Source organism: Rattus norvegicus, chromosome 1 (assembly GCF_036323735.1).
Source record: "Rattus norvegicus strain BN/NHsdMcwi chromosome 1, GRCr8, whole genome shotgun sequence".
NCBI lineage: Eukaryota > Metazoa > Chordata > Mammalia > Rodentia > Muridae > Rattus > Rattus norvegicus.
This window is the reverse complement of record NC_086019.1, coordinates 268,785,841-268,799,819: the sequence shown is the minus strand read 5'-3', so window position 1 is coordinate 268,799,819 and position 13,979 is coordinate 268,785,841. Positions and strand designations below refer to the sequence as shown.

Here is a 13,979-nt window from a genome sequence, read left to right as displayed (position 1 = left end):
AATGCATCTGCCTGGTAGATCCTCTCAGCTTCTCTCCTGTCTTGCCTGCCTTCTCTCAACACGCACAGTCACGAGCTTGATTTGTCTCTGTTTTTTTTTTTAAAAGGGCTCCCAGAACATTGACCTGTGTGTGAACGTATGATGTAATTTGCAAATTAAGTATGTAATGCTTTTAGCAACAATGTGGCCTTTCCTCCTGTACACCCCACCACTGGGACCAGCTAATTTGCGGGCACATCTGCTGTAGGTGTTGGGGAATACTCTGGAAGATATTCTTAGCTCCTGGCCTGGGGTCCAAAGGTTGAGAGGCTGGCTCCTGAGATACAACGAAGCCTGAGGCAGCAGTCAGGTAACAGGACCAATCAGAGATTTACAAGACACGGGCAAGTGGCCTGCATAGATCAGAAAACCAGAATAAGAGTCCTACCATTACAAGCAGGTAACCCATAGCTACAGTAAGGGAAGGGAGCAAGCTGTTCAACTGACAAGCAAGGGGTGAGGGTGCTCTTCTTGTAGCACCTTAATTTGCACAGTGGCTGCTGGGTAGGTGGCTTCTGGCAGCTGCCGGACAGAGGGATACAAGGTAAGAGAAAAGGAGGTCTAGTCATCATGCTTGTCTGAAAGAACCCCTCCTCATTCTTCAGGCTTAACCTTGGACCCTCAGTTGTCTGGAGTAACATACAGTCCTTCTTGAGGTCTACATATGGGTTGGGGGCCCAGGTTTGGGGTTCAATCAGAGGGCACCTTATTGTACCCATTTCTTAAGCTTTGAAGTTCAGAGATGGCATAGTCTGTCTACATTTAGAAGAGTTTGAGCGGCATAGCACCTTAACCATGACATAGAAACAGACAAAATGACACGTGGCATGTTTCCATAAGGGTATGTGCTGACATGATAACACTAGTGCACCCCAGACACTATTTAGGTGCACATTCTTAGATATGAAATCAGAGTGCTGATGCAAACTGAAAAGTGTATTGCTTTGGAGAGTCGAATACCAAGAATGAGGCAGTAAGATGGCTGATATTTAAAGTGCTTTCTTGGCAAACCTGACGGCCTGAAAGTCATGCCCAGGCCCCACATGGCAGAAGAGAAAACTGAACCCTGAAAATTGTCTCCTTCCTTTCACACATGTGCCATGGCATGCCCACTCCCACTCCAAAGACATCGAGAGAGACACACATAGACAGACAAGACAGATACAGGCTTACAGCCATTCGTGCACGTGTGCACACACACACACTAAGTGTGACAACAGAAAAAAGCCTGCAGGTGCCCAATATTCCCAACACAATGACTGCAACTGTGCATAGCTCAAATGGAATAGCTTCCTTCTCTTCCACAGACTGTGAACATGGCACACTGTAGCACACCCTGAGTCCCCCCTCCGAAACACCCTTCTTCTAACAGAGACCTTGGGAATACCTGCAAGTGGGCTGTGTGAGACAGGTGCCCCTTCCACAGGCCAGAACCTTCCAGATGTTTCTGAGACAATAGTCAGGCTTCCCACAAGGACCAAGCCTGGGAGTGCCCTGTGGCTCACCAGAAAATCTCAGGCCTGTTGAGAAGCAGAAAGACCTTTCAGGAGCTGACAAGAGAGTTCATTTCTCTGCCTCTATCTTGGTCTAGCACCAGGTCAGGGGACCTAGGAGGAGAGACCAATAAATGTGATAAGCAGAAAGGGTTTCTCAGCCCATCCGTGGCCCAGAGACTTTTCAGACCCTTGACTGCTCCTAGGCAGAAATCAGGGTGCCCGTTTAAGGCCTCTGAGCAAAGTGTGGCACCCGGCCTAGCAGCAGCTATGGGCTCAGGGAACTACTCCACCTCAGCCTCCTTTTAATGAGTCAAATCCTCTAGCCACTGCTGGGACCTCAGAGACCAGCTATTAATGAGCGCTTGGAATAGATGGTGCCTGTTTTATCCATGTACGGTGGCCTGGGAGAGACACTTCAATTTCCATCCCCCATCTGCTGCCATCTTCAAGTATCTCCTTAAGGGCAGGAAAACACTTTGCCAATTTTGTCTTTAAAGAGACAAGTTCAAAGAGCACCGTGCCTCCATCAGCCACATTCTATATGTGAGCTCTTTTTCAATTTTCAAAGTATATATTTAGATTGTATACTAAAGCCCAGGACGCATAGCAGGCAGCAGGGCCTCAGCTGTGCACATCTCTTTCTGCCTGCTGGGCCTGTGGGAACTGGTGTCCCCATTTTTCCTTAGCTCTGGGAGCTTCATTTCCTGAGATGGGGACAGGTATAGGGTACAGGGGTTACCATGTTGGGATCCTATTCATGGATCCTGTTATAGGTCAGCTGACCAAGGGGTTCTTGATTTGAGCCCCACCCTTGTATATTTGATCCCTGAAGTGTGTGTGAGAAGATGCCTAGAGAGTTGGAGCCAGAATTGTACCCATATCCTCCAGAACAGTAAGAGGCCATACAAGGGCTGTCTCTGGCCCAGGTCACAAGAAGAGTCAGGAGAGAGAACTATATAATGCAAGCCGTGATTTCCAGGAGATCCGTTGAAAGTAGAGGAATGTCGTGAGTTGAGAGGGAAAACAGGAAATGTAGACCTTAAAAGAAAGTGTTGCTAGAAGGTCATAAGACAATCGAGTTGTTCTGGGACACCGCTGTCTAACACAGGAAGTGAGGGTAGAGCTAGTGAGGGGACAGCCTAGTGGTGTAATACAGAGTAGGGTCTCGGACTCTTGACATCTGCCAGCTGTGTGGTCTTGTGAAAGTTGTGTAGCCTCTCTGAGTCTCTGCTTTTTATACGGAAAATGGATAGTAATTCCTCTGTCTATATAGTAGTTGTAAGGATTATAACCCAGTTAGCTGGGTACAGTGTGTGTGTGTGTGTGTGTGTGTGTGTGTGTGTGTGTGTGTGTGTGTGTAGGCTGTGTCATACTGTGTTTGTCTCTGCGGCCTGGTCATCATCAGAGCAGCAAAGCACTTCAATCTCATTCATGCAGGGCTCTGAGCGTGCTACAGCAGAGAGGTCCCTGTACCCCCGCCTCTCCTGCTTCCCACTGCAGACCCTGTGAATGCAGCCCCTCACGCCTACAGTTCTCACACTTGATTCTCTGTTGTGAGCCTCTCAAGGGATTGGTCCAGAAGCATAATCTCAGTAGTCAGAGACTGAACCCAAAGACTGGGACAAAAAGAACTATGAAAGAGTTGTTTATCCAACAGTGCACAAAGAAAGCACTTGTAATTAATCAGATGTGCAAGCAAGATGCAGTGGAAGGTGCTTGGTAACAGGCTGTGTAACACCTTCCTCTTTCCTCAGGCTGCTCACCTGCAAGTCCTACATAGAGGATGGTCAGGGAATAGTAAAGGACCTTGGCTGTCATGGTCCAAGCTCTGGACCAGATAGTTAATGTGTATCATTTAATGCAATCCCCTCAGTCAGGGTCCCATCCTCACCCAGACCACGGAAAGAGGGACAGGGAACTCAGCTTGTTTGCTTAAGTGCATACAGTAAGTTCAGTTAGGAGGATGGCTTAATCGGTAGAGCACCGCTGTACAACATGGGAACCTGACTGTGGATTCCTAACACAATGATAAAAGGCTAAGCAGAACAGCATGCAGCTGAATACCAGAACTGGGAGGCAGAGGCAGGCTGAGCTTGCTGGACAACTAGTCTAGTCTATCAGGGACCTCCAGAGATCTCAATGAGAGCCCCTGTCTCAAAGAATAAAGTGGAAAACAGTCAAAGAAGAAACCATTGACTCGTGCTCGCTTCAGCAGCACATATAGTAAAATTGGAACGATACAGAGAAGATTAGTATGGCCCTGCACAAGGATGACACGCAAATTCGTGAAGCATTCCATATTTTTGAATACCATCAACAAAGTTCGCTGCACCCTCAAAAAAAAAAGAAAAAAAAAAAGAAACCATTGACTCAGCGGCCTCTATATGCACCCACCCACACACACACATACACACACACACACCTACATACTACACACATACATACCTACACACCCATACACACACCTACATACACATACACACACAGCTATATACACACACCTACACACACATACACATATACATACACATACACACATATACACACCTACACACACCTACATGCACCTACAAACACAAATACACACACATACACACCTACACATACACACACCTACACACATACACACACACACAAATACACACAATATGCACATACCTACACATACACTCATAAATATACATACATATATATACACACCTACACACATATACACACACACCTACATACACACCTACACACATATACACACACATATACATACACACCTACACACACCTATACAGCTATACACACCTACACACCTACATACCTACACACACATACACACACCTACACATACCTACATACACACCAACACACATGCACACCTACACACACATACATATACAGCTACACACACATACACACATATACACACATAAATTCACATACACATATACACACACCTACACACCTACACATACAGCTGCACACACATACACACATACACACACACATACACACACACGTACACCACATCACACTACACACTGAAAGGTCACAGCAAAGAATGAGTCAGAACTATAATCTACATAGAATCTTGGCTGAATCTGTTATAGCATGATCCTGAGCCTGAAAGAGGAACAGCACCATGGTGACATACCTGTAGTAGACCACGAAGTCACAGGACACCTCGGCCCACAGGGACTCATCATGGGGCGGCACCACAAAGGGGTTTCCATGTAAAGTTTTGTGTGGAGGCCTCTTCTGTGTCACAGGAGGCTAAGGGTCTTGTCACCCTTCTGTCCTTCCCTGGTCCTTTCTGCCCATCTCTAGATCCACAGGCTCTCCCAGTTTGCCAACCCTAGGGACTTAAACTTCTAGCCCTGAATTGGTTTCACTGATCTCAGAGTCTACCAAAGTACCTTCACGAGTCCACCTTACTCCCCTTTAGCCCTTCCCCAAAGCATGTATATCTCGTGAGGAGCTAGGAGGCTACCTCCTGTCCTTAATGCTTACTGATGTGCCCCAGGCCGCACCAAGCAGTATAATTCCTCACTAACTTCTTATTTACTACAATTTTTGTCACATGTAAGCAGTCTGACTTGTGGTGGTGGCAGGGTGGGGCTGTGGGGGGGGTGGTTAAGTAATAATAAAGCAAATTGACTGTTGAAAGTTTCTGGCTTTAACTATATGCCTGATGGCCACCAGTTGTCCAAATCATCTCTGGTCTTTTAATTTGATTTGCTTCTCTTTATACCACTCCCAGTGCCTACAAGTAGAGGCAAAGTGGTGGAGGCCTCCAGATGCCATGAGGCTAATAAAGCTTGCTTTCTCCCAGCATGCTCTGTTCTGTCAGAAACCGGCAATTAACTTAATAGGGTTCTTGAAATGGAGTCGATCCGGGAAATGTGGCATGTGTTGACACTCTCCTGCTGATCCAAGCTGCCTCCCACCATTGACTCGCAGGGTCTGTTTGCTGTTTGAATTATTTAGGAGCTTGTTATGCGAATTAAAAAGCAGCACTTTGCGGCGTTAAGTCTAATATTTTATGATCTTCAATTGATTAGGTAGGCTTGCAGGATTACAAGCAAAGGTTAAGGGAAAGCTTGTCTAAGACAGACAGCAGGCTCTCCCCCAGCATGGCTTGCATTTCGGAAACCTGCATGTGACTAGAGAAGGGGCCTGCCTCCCCCACTCCCACCCTCAGCACACCTTCTGGAACCCTGTTTCCGAAGGTCAAAGAACTCTGCCTCCCAGAGGACAACAGATTCCCTGGGTCTCAGGCCCAAAGGGAGGCTGATTCACCTGGCTACAGTGGACATTGCATAAAGGATCTAACGCCCAGGCAGAACCTACAAGAATAAAAGCTGGCTATGGCCGCCAGTTGCCCGACTGGACACATGGGATGGATGCTCCCACTGTACCAACTCTCACCAAGGGGATGAGCAGGAACTCTCTATGCGTCGTGAACTCCACAGACTGCCAAGCCCACAGATCTCCTCTCCATGACCACCCTGCATGTTCTCCTCATCCAGCCTGCCCAAGACAGCTGCTTGCTGCTCTCTACCCTGTACGCTGTAGCTAGAGGGGTGTTTTCAGAATAGCTCAGACCATGACACTTCCCCTGCTTAAAAACCTCCAGCTCCAGCGGGTCCCCATTGCATATCAAATAGCCACGGATCACTTAGTGATGGAGAGGAATTCTGAGAAGTGTATTGCTAAGAGATTTTTGTGGTTGTGAAAACATCATAGAACATACTTGTGCAAACAACGTGGCCATGACACCGCCAGACGATGTAATACTCTGAGACCGCCAACATACACAGTACCCATTGCTGAAACAATATGTCAAGGCAAACTCTCTTTCCAGTCTCATTTCCTATGGGCCCCAAATGAACCAATAGACAGCACGTTGCAACCCTGAAAGCTTTACGTTTGCATGACTTTTGTGTATTGCCCCTCATACTACCTGCTAAAACCCTTCTGGTTCTAAACAGTAACAGGCAACTCAGCACTGTTACTGTAGAGCCTACTATTTTATACACTCTATTTCACTTATACACTTTATTTCAGCATCATCAGATTGGCGCTTTGATTGTCTCCACCTTATAGGTGGCGTAATAGACCTAGAGAGGTGGAGTAAATTGCCCAAAGTCATTCAGCTAGGAGCAGAGCCGGTGTGCAAAATGGGAACAGACAAGGCCATTCTGACTTCGCCTTCTTCATGGTACATGCTTGCTCCCGCGTGTGTGGGTCCTCTCTGCTCTAAGTCGGAGATGTGTGATGGTCCAAGGTACCCATCCCATATTGTGGATCGATATGGGTCAGAGGTAGAGGTCGGCTCCTTTCTCAGTCTGGTGGTTTGAGGATGGGGCTCTTTATTGTCATCCCAAGTATGAGGCCTTTGTGTGCACATTAGGTGTTGACTCCAACAAGTGGTCCTTACTTGTTCTCAGGAGGTTTCCAGAGTCACCATCCGTACTGACTGGTTTTGTGTGTCAACTTGACACAAGGTGGAGTTGTCACAGAGAAAGGAGCCTCCCTTGAGGAAATGCCTCCATGAGATCCAGCTGTAAGGCATTTTCTACGTTAGTGATCAATGAGGGAGGGCTCACTGTGGGTGGTACCATCTCTGGGCTGGTGGTCCTGGGTTCTATAAGAAAGCAGACTGAGTGAGCCAGGGGAAGCAATCCAGTAAACAGCACCCCTCCATGACCTCTGCATCAGCTCCTGCCTCCAGGTTCCTGCCCTGTGTAAGTTCCTGTCCTGACTTCCTTTGGTGGTGAAGGCAATATGGACATGTAAGCTGAATAAACCCTTTCCTCCCCGATTTAGTTATTGTCACAGTGTTTTGTGTAGGAATACAAACCCTGACTGAGACACCATCCATGGAAGAGCACACACCTAGTACTATTGCTCTTTCCCAGAGGCCAGACAAGGAGCAAGGTTGGCTGGATCAGGGACTCCGGAAGCACCAGACTTCCTTCTTTAACCATGAAAACTCTGGGGAAGAGTGAACCTCTCTGAGGTATGAGTTCTCATCTGGAAAATGCCCACCACAGTCTCTACTGCGGAAGAAGATACGAAACTAAATGAGATCATTTTTCTAAAGCATTAGAACACCACATACACTGTACAGTCAGGAGCCTGGGAATAGCACACGGCATACAGTGTATACAGGCTGGAGCTGCCTGGTGATCTGGTATAAATACTACCCAAATCAGAGTTCCCATGTCCTACACGCATACCAGGTCCCAGCCTGGCCTCTTCTCACCCTACCCAGAATCTCACAGTGGCTGGGTACTGGTGTTGGTTCATGAGATCACAGAGGCACTCAGAGTGACTGAGAACCGCTCCATGCTGAATACTTCCCTCACAGGACTGGTGCAGCTGAGGAGAAAGACCCCAATTCCCAGTGACAGCTGGCACATATCCTTCTCTGGATCTGTATCCCTACCCATAAAGATGAGGCAGTACTGGGTTTACTTCATAAGGTGTTTGGGAATGGGGTATTTCTTGATAGGTGGCATATTACCGGGAAGGTTAGTGCAAGGATACATATAGCAGAGGCAGGTGGGTCTCTGTGAGTTCGAGGCCAGCCTGGTCCACAAAGCATGTCCAGGACAGCCAGGGCTATTACACAGGAAAACCCTGTCTTGAAAGAACAAACAACAAAATCATTCTACAGACGCCCATGAGATATATCCAGTTACCCTGCTGCCTTTATGCATGAGGAAGCTGGGCGCAGAGAAGACATGTAATTATCTGAATCTCCATAGATGAGAGGGCACGGGACCTCTCTCCCATGACTATATCACTCATACAGTGTTCATGAATTTCCATTCAAGACCCTGGGCACTTAGCATGGCACTTCCTTTGCTTGCCTGCTGAGTTTGAGGCAAGTAGAACACATGACCCTCTCACCTGGGTCTAAGGTTAAGTCCTCCAAGGGTGTATTTGACCTCAGTAAAGTCAGCCGATTATAACCTGGCAACGCCATGCAGAGCCTGCCAAGCTGTTTAGGGTGGTGCTGTAAACTTGAGGCCATCTTGTCCAGAACACGAAACACAGCATCAAACATGAGTCAGTAGTGTTGTGGTGGTTTGAGTATGCTTGGCCCAGGGAGTAGCTCTAATTGGAGGTGTGGACTTGTTGGATAAATGTGGGCCTTGTTGGAGGAATTCAGTCACTGTGGGCCTGAGCTTTAAGACCCTTGTCCTAGCTGCCTGGAAGTCAGTCTTCTCCTATTTGCCTTCAGAACAAGATGTAGAACTCTCAGTTCCTCCTGCACCATGCCTGCCTGGGAGCTGCCATGCTCCCACCTTGATAATTATGGACTAAAACTCTGAACCCATAAGCCAGCTCCAATTAAATGTTGTCCCTTATAAGAACTGCCTTGGTCAAGATGTCTGTTCACAGCAGTAAATCCCTAAGACAAGAGGCATTCCAATCCAAAACATCAAACACAATCAGTAGTGGCAGTCCAGCCCAATCAGCAAACACCAAACGTGAATCAGTAGCGGCGGCTCAATCCAGAAGAAACCGCAAGGCTCCATGGAGTCAGCAGGTAGAAATGGCAAAAAGCAGCCAGAATGCCACAAGAACTTCTTTGGTGAATTTCTCTCTGTGAAATCACGACAATCAAAGATCAGTGATGACCAGTGAAGAGTTGCAAGGTATACCAAGGCAAGAGCGTCGTCACTGTCTGTTAGTTTCTATTTATACTCTTTTCAAACATCATAGATCCTCTCAAGTGTCTGTCTCAGCAAAACGTCCTCTCATAAGACAGTTTCCAGAAAAACATCACATGACACAACTGAGTCTCCAATGTAACAAGGAATTTCCACTTCAGGTATATGAAGAGGGGAACCTCCAAAAACAAGGAGGGCGACAGTTGAGAAAGGGCCAATAGTGCTACTCACTCAAGACCAATACAGCTAACGCTCTGATTCAGGAGGGCAGAACAGCCCTGTACACAGGTCCCCTGTTAAATCTGAGAGACTGCAGCAAAGACACACAGACTGGAGCCAGGCAGACTTGACTCAGAGTCAATGTCCACCATTCACTATGCTGGGGTGCTGCTCCTCAGTTTCTTGGCCTGTAAAATGGGTGGAAGGTCAGGGTGACTACAGGAGGACTCACCCTGATGGTGGTGATGGTGGTGATCACAATGGGCTTAATTTCCTACCTTCTGTATCATTCAATAAAAAATTGTCTCTTATAGACATTTCACAATTATTTTGATCCCCTCTCCATTGGCCATGGCCATGTGCCCTAAACTAGGGGGCATAACCTTGGAGGCAAATCAGTTACTTGGCCACAATCAACTATGCTCATCAGAGACCAAAGCCACAGAGCAAAGTACCCCAGGCCACAGATACATGTCTGGTTCTCCCTGTACCTGGTCTTTAAGATCAAGCCTGACCAGGGGCACCGGCCTGTAACAGTAGTCACCTAGAGAGGCTGACTTGGGGAGATTTCAGATTTGAAAACTTCATGGCTACAGAGCAAGTTCAAGGCTGACTTCCAAAACTTACTGAGACTCTGTCTTAAAATGAAAAACACAAAAAGCATTGGCTATGGAGCTCAGTGCTCACCAAGCTTGAATGGGGCCCTCGGTTTGAACCCAAAACCACAAAATGAAGAAACATTCTTAAAAATGGTAGATCTGTGAAGAAGATAGCTCTGTCATTAAATTGCTCCCCACACGAGTGTGAAGACTGCCTTGGATGCCTGGAACCCATGTAAATGCTAAGTGCAGGGGTGCGTGCCTGTGATCCAGCACCAAGCAGATAAGAGGATCCCTGGATTGGCCAGCCAATCGAACCAATCAGTGAGCTCCAGGTTCAATAAGAGCCTGTCTCAAACACTAGGTGAAGAGTAACAGAGGAAGACAGCTGATGTGGACCTCTGGCTTACACACACACACACACACACACACACACACACACACTCAAACACAAACACAAACACACATACACGCACACATATACATGCACACAGACACACACATGAGTGCACAAATAAATGTGTACACAGACACACAGACACACACAGACACAGATCCACCCCCCCACACACATACATGCACACACAGACAAATGTATATACACACACACTCACACACATAGAGAGATACACATATACAAACAACAATGCATGCACACATGCACATATGCACACACAGACACACACCTACCCCCCCACATTCATGCACACACACAAATGTATATACACACACACACTCACACACAGAGAGATACACATACACAAACAAAAATGCATGCACACATGCACACACGCAAATGCATCACACTCATACATGTTCACACACACATACACATATACATATACACCCACACACACACATACATGCACACACAGACAAATGTATATATACACACACTCACACACAGAGAGATACACATATGCAAACAAAAATGCATGCACACACGCACACAGAAACACACATGCACACACGCAAATGCATCACACACATGCATGCACACACACACACACACACACACACACACACACACACACATGGCTCTGCCATTCAGAACCCCTGAGACCACAGATGAATGGCTAGCCCATCACATCCACACTGGGGATGGTATTTCTTCCTACCAACTAGGCTACTCCAAAGGTCCCAGATGCAGAGACAGCAGGCAAAGCAGCTAGAGCAGGGCTTGGTACATAGTGAGAGTTCTGGGTGATGACTGGTCCCTCATGCATGAAGTTCTGCCACCCACCTCTCCCCTCACTGCTGAACTCCCAAGACTCTAGAAAGTAGCAGTTGTGTCTTGTGCTCCTGGAGACTCAGAGGGACTGAAAATGGGCACTCGTTGAATCCCAGACCTAAGAGGAATCTTAGATCTCAGGCTTTGCTTCCAAAACCCTGCCTGGGCATCTTTATCAGCCTTTTAATATATTCTGTGCCTCAGTTTCCTCCTTCATGACAGGATAATGGAAGGCCCACTTTGATAGCTATGCGTTATACAGAGCATATGAAACAAGATAAGCATGGTTCCTGGCAAGGAGAAATGGAAGCCTGTGTCAGCTATGATCACATTTATGTCCTGGCTCCCATCATTGCTAGGCAACTGGTATGGGATACATAAATGATCTTCTTATTTTGACTCCTGAGTCTCTGGGTAGATAGCCAGAGATCTTCCACAAATTCCTTCCTCAAATAGGACCTCAGGATGGGAGGCGCCACCGAGGACGGTCATTGTCTGCAGTGATCCCACAGAGTAATAAATAGCATGGCATGGGGAGCCAGCCCTTCCAGAAATACACAGGCCCTGGTTCTAGCCATGACATTGAGACCCAGAGGTTCTGACCAGTTTGTGCATCACTCCACCCACTGGGCACTAAGCTGCTATGGCCCCACTGGGCTCTGATTCCATAAGCTGGCAGCTGGTACGGGCTTCTGCTTGGGTTGGCCTGGCCAGCCCAGCAGGAGCCAGTCTTGGGCAGCTGGCTTCAGAGAAGAGGAACAACAAATGAGACTCTGGTAAGGTCAAATCAAGCGAGGCCAATCAGAGATCAAAGCTTTGGCCACAGAGGTTGAGGACTGAGGTCTCTGGAAGCATCGCTTGGAAGGACAGGGTAGAAAGGTGAGGATTGTTGATCTACGGGTGGGGACTGGGTTCCAAGGTCCTGCAGAGCTCTAAAGGCGAAGGGCTGGGCTGTCCCAGAGCCAGCACAGTTCTCAAACTTGGAGAGTAGAAGGACCCTTCACAGAGCTTATTCTCCTCATACACTGGAGCAAGGTGGAAAGAAGCATTGTTCTGGAGAACCTACATCTGCTTAGGAATTGTAACTGCTATTATTCTAAAATTCCCCATCCCCAAGCTGACGATTTCATGTGCAACCTTGAATGGCAAGGCCTTGGTGCTTAGATATGATGCTGTTCACCCGGTCTGGTGTGTGTGTTGCAAAGGGAGTGACTTCACCTATCCACCCTCCATGATTTACTGACTACCTCCCACTTATGCAACATTAATGCAAAGGGCTGAATGACCCTTGGTGAACTTGTCTCTCTCAACATACCTTCCAGGTTGGTGGGGGGAGGGGTAGGGAGACAGACAATCATGCTAAACAAAGAAAAGAGGCCATTTCTCTTAGAACCAGTATTAGGAAGGCAAAGGTCTCACGGTGGTGAAGGGTAGGATGGATACCCCTTGGTGAGCTATCCCGTACCTCTTGGGTTGTGGTAGCTGAACAGAAACAATACAGAAGCAAGAGAAGAAGTATGTCTAGAAAGGTAAGGTTTTGAGGGAGGGGCATGCTTGGAAAAGTCGGGGATTGGGGAAAATGAGTTTTCCAAGGTGTACCAGCCGCTTTATTCCAACCAAGCACCATTTGAAACTCTCCATGACAGATATTTGGGCCTTGAAATGTAAAGTCCTGTTGTCAACATCCTCTGGTTGAGCAAACTGAAACCAGAGCGGGGCAAGTAAAAAATCCAAGATCAGTCAGTAAGGAACCCAAAGCTCAGCGACCTGCCAGAGGGCCAGCAAGGCACCTGCCATTTTCAAGTCTCTCTCCTGGGTCCAACTAAAATATTCCATGCTGACCTCTCCAGGGACGCCAAAGATGAACAACCCCTGGACTCAGGACCCCAGTTCTGTGATACTAGAATTTCCCATCCCCAAGTCCACATAGGCTACTGGAGAGTTCTCTGCCTGGTGGTGGCAGCGAATGAACAATTCCCCTTCTGAGAGAGTGGGAAACCCAAGGAAGGCTATTGAATGCCTTGCTATTTTTATTCCTGCCACTGTTAATTCAACTGTTGATGGAGAAAGTGGGGTCCCAGTCTGCTATGTTTCATGTCACGTTCTCTGTGTGACTGACTTGACAAAAATTAAGTTGCCACTGCTTGTCACTTGTTTTGCATAAAAGCATCTGAAATGGCAGAGCGCTCACAAGGACAGTGGCCCCATTGTTTCCGCATTACAACAATATTTTCCAGTTTGAAACTTTAAACATCCGAATTAGCAGCTTTGTTTGACTGCAGTGGCCACAGAGAGCAAGACTGACACCCAGCCTGGACTCCAGACGAAAGCTAAGGAGTATAATTTTCTCTCATTTCAGTCTAGACCCAGTTTTTTTCCCCCAAATCATTATTCTTATTGTACAAATGTACCCCCCCAAATGCAGGAAAGGAAAAACGTAGTCTTTTACCTTCTGCCTAGCATTGGTGATAAATTATCCAAATGCCATGAAAATTCCTTTAGCTGAATTTAAAATCAGACCAAACCGTCATTAGTCCTCTTGAGATTTGTTCAGGTGTCCAAGGAAATCAGTTTCTCAAATAAAGTTACTTCTAATTTCATTTTCTCCCCTTTCAGAAACAATAGTCATCTGAGGATGACTGATGAGCTTATAAGTCAAGATTTGAAATGTATATAGGAGATTTGATTCTGAAATCGTACCATCACTGTCAGATGTGGT

The 13,979-nt window shown here is 47.0% G+C and overlaps 1 non-coding gene across 1 annotated transcript; it reads left to right on the top strand.

The window, feature by feature from the left end:
• The first annotated feature begins 3,734 nt into the window (after positions 1–3,734).
• On the top strand, positions 3,735–3,840 carry LOC120100142 (U6 spliceosomal RNA). The gene has a single exon (XR_005499935.1). It is a non-coding gene; the product is annotated as a U6 spliceosomal RNA (small nuclear RNA).
• The last annotated feature ends 10,139 nt before the right edge of the window (positions 3,841–13,979 follow it).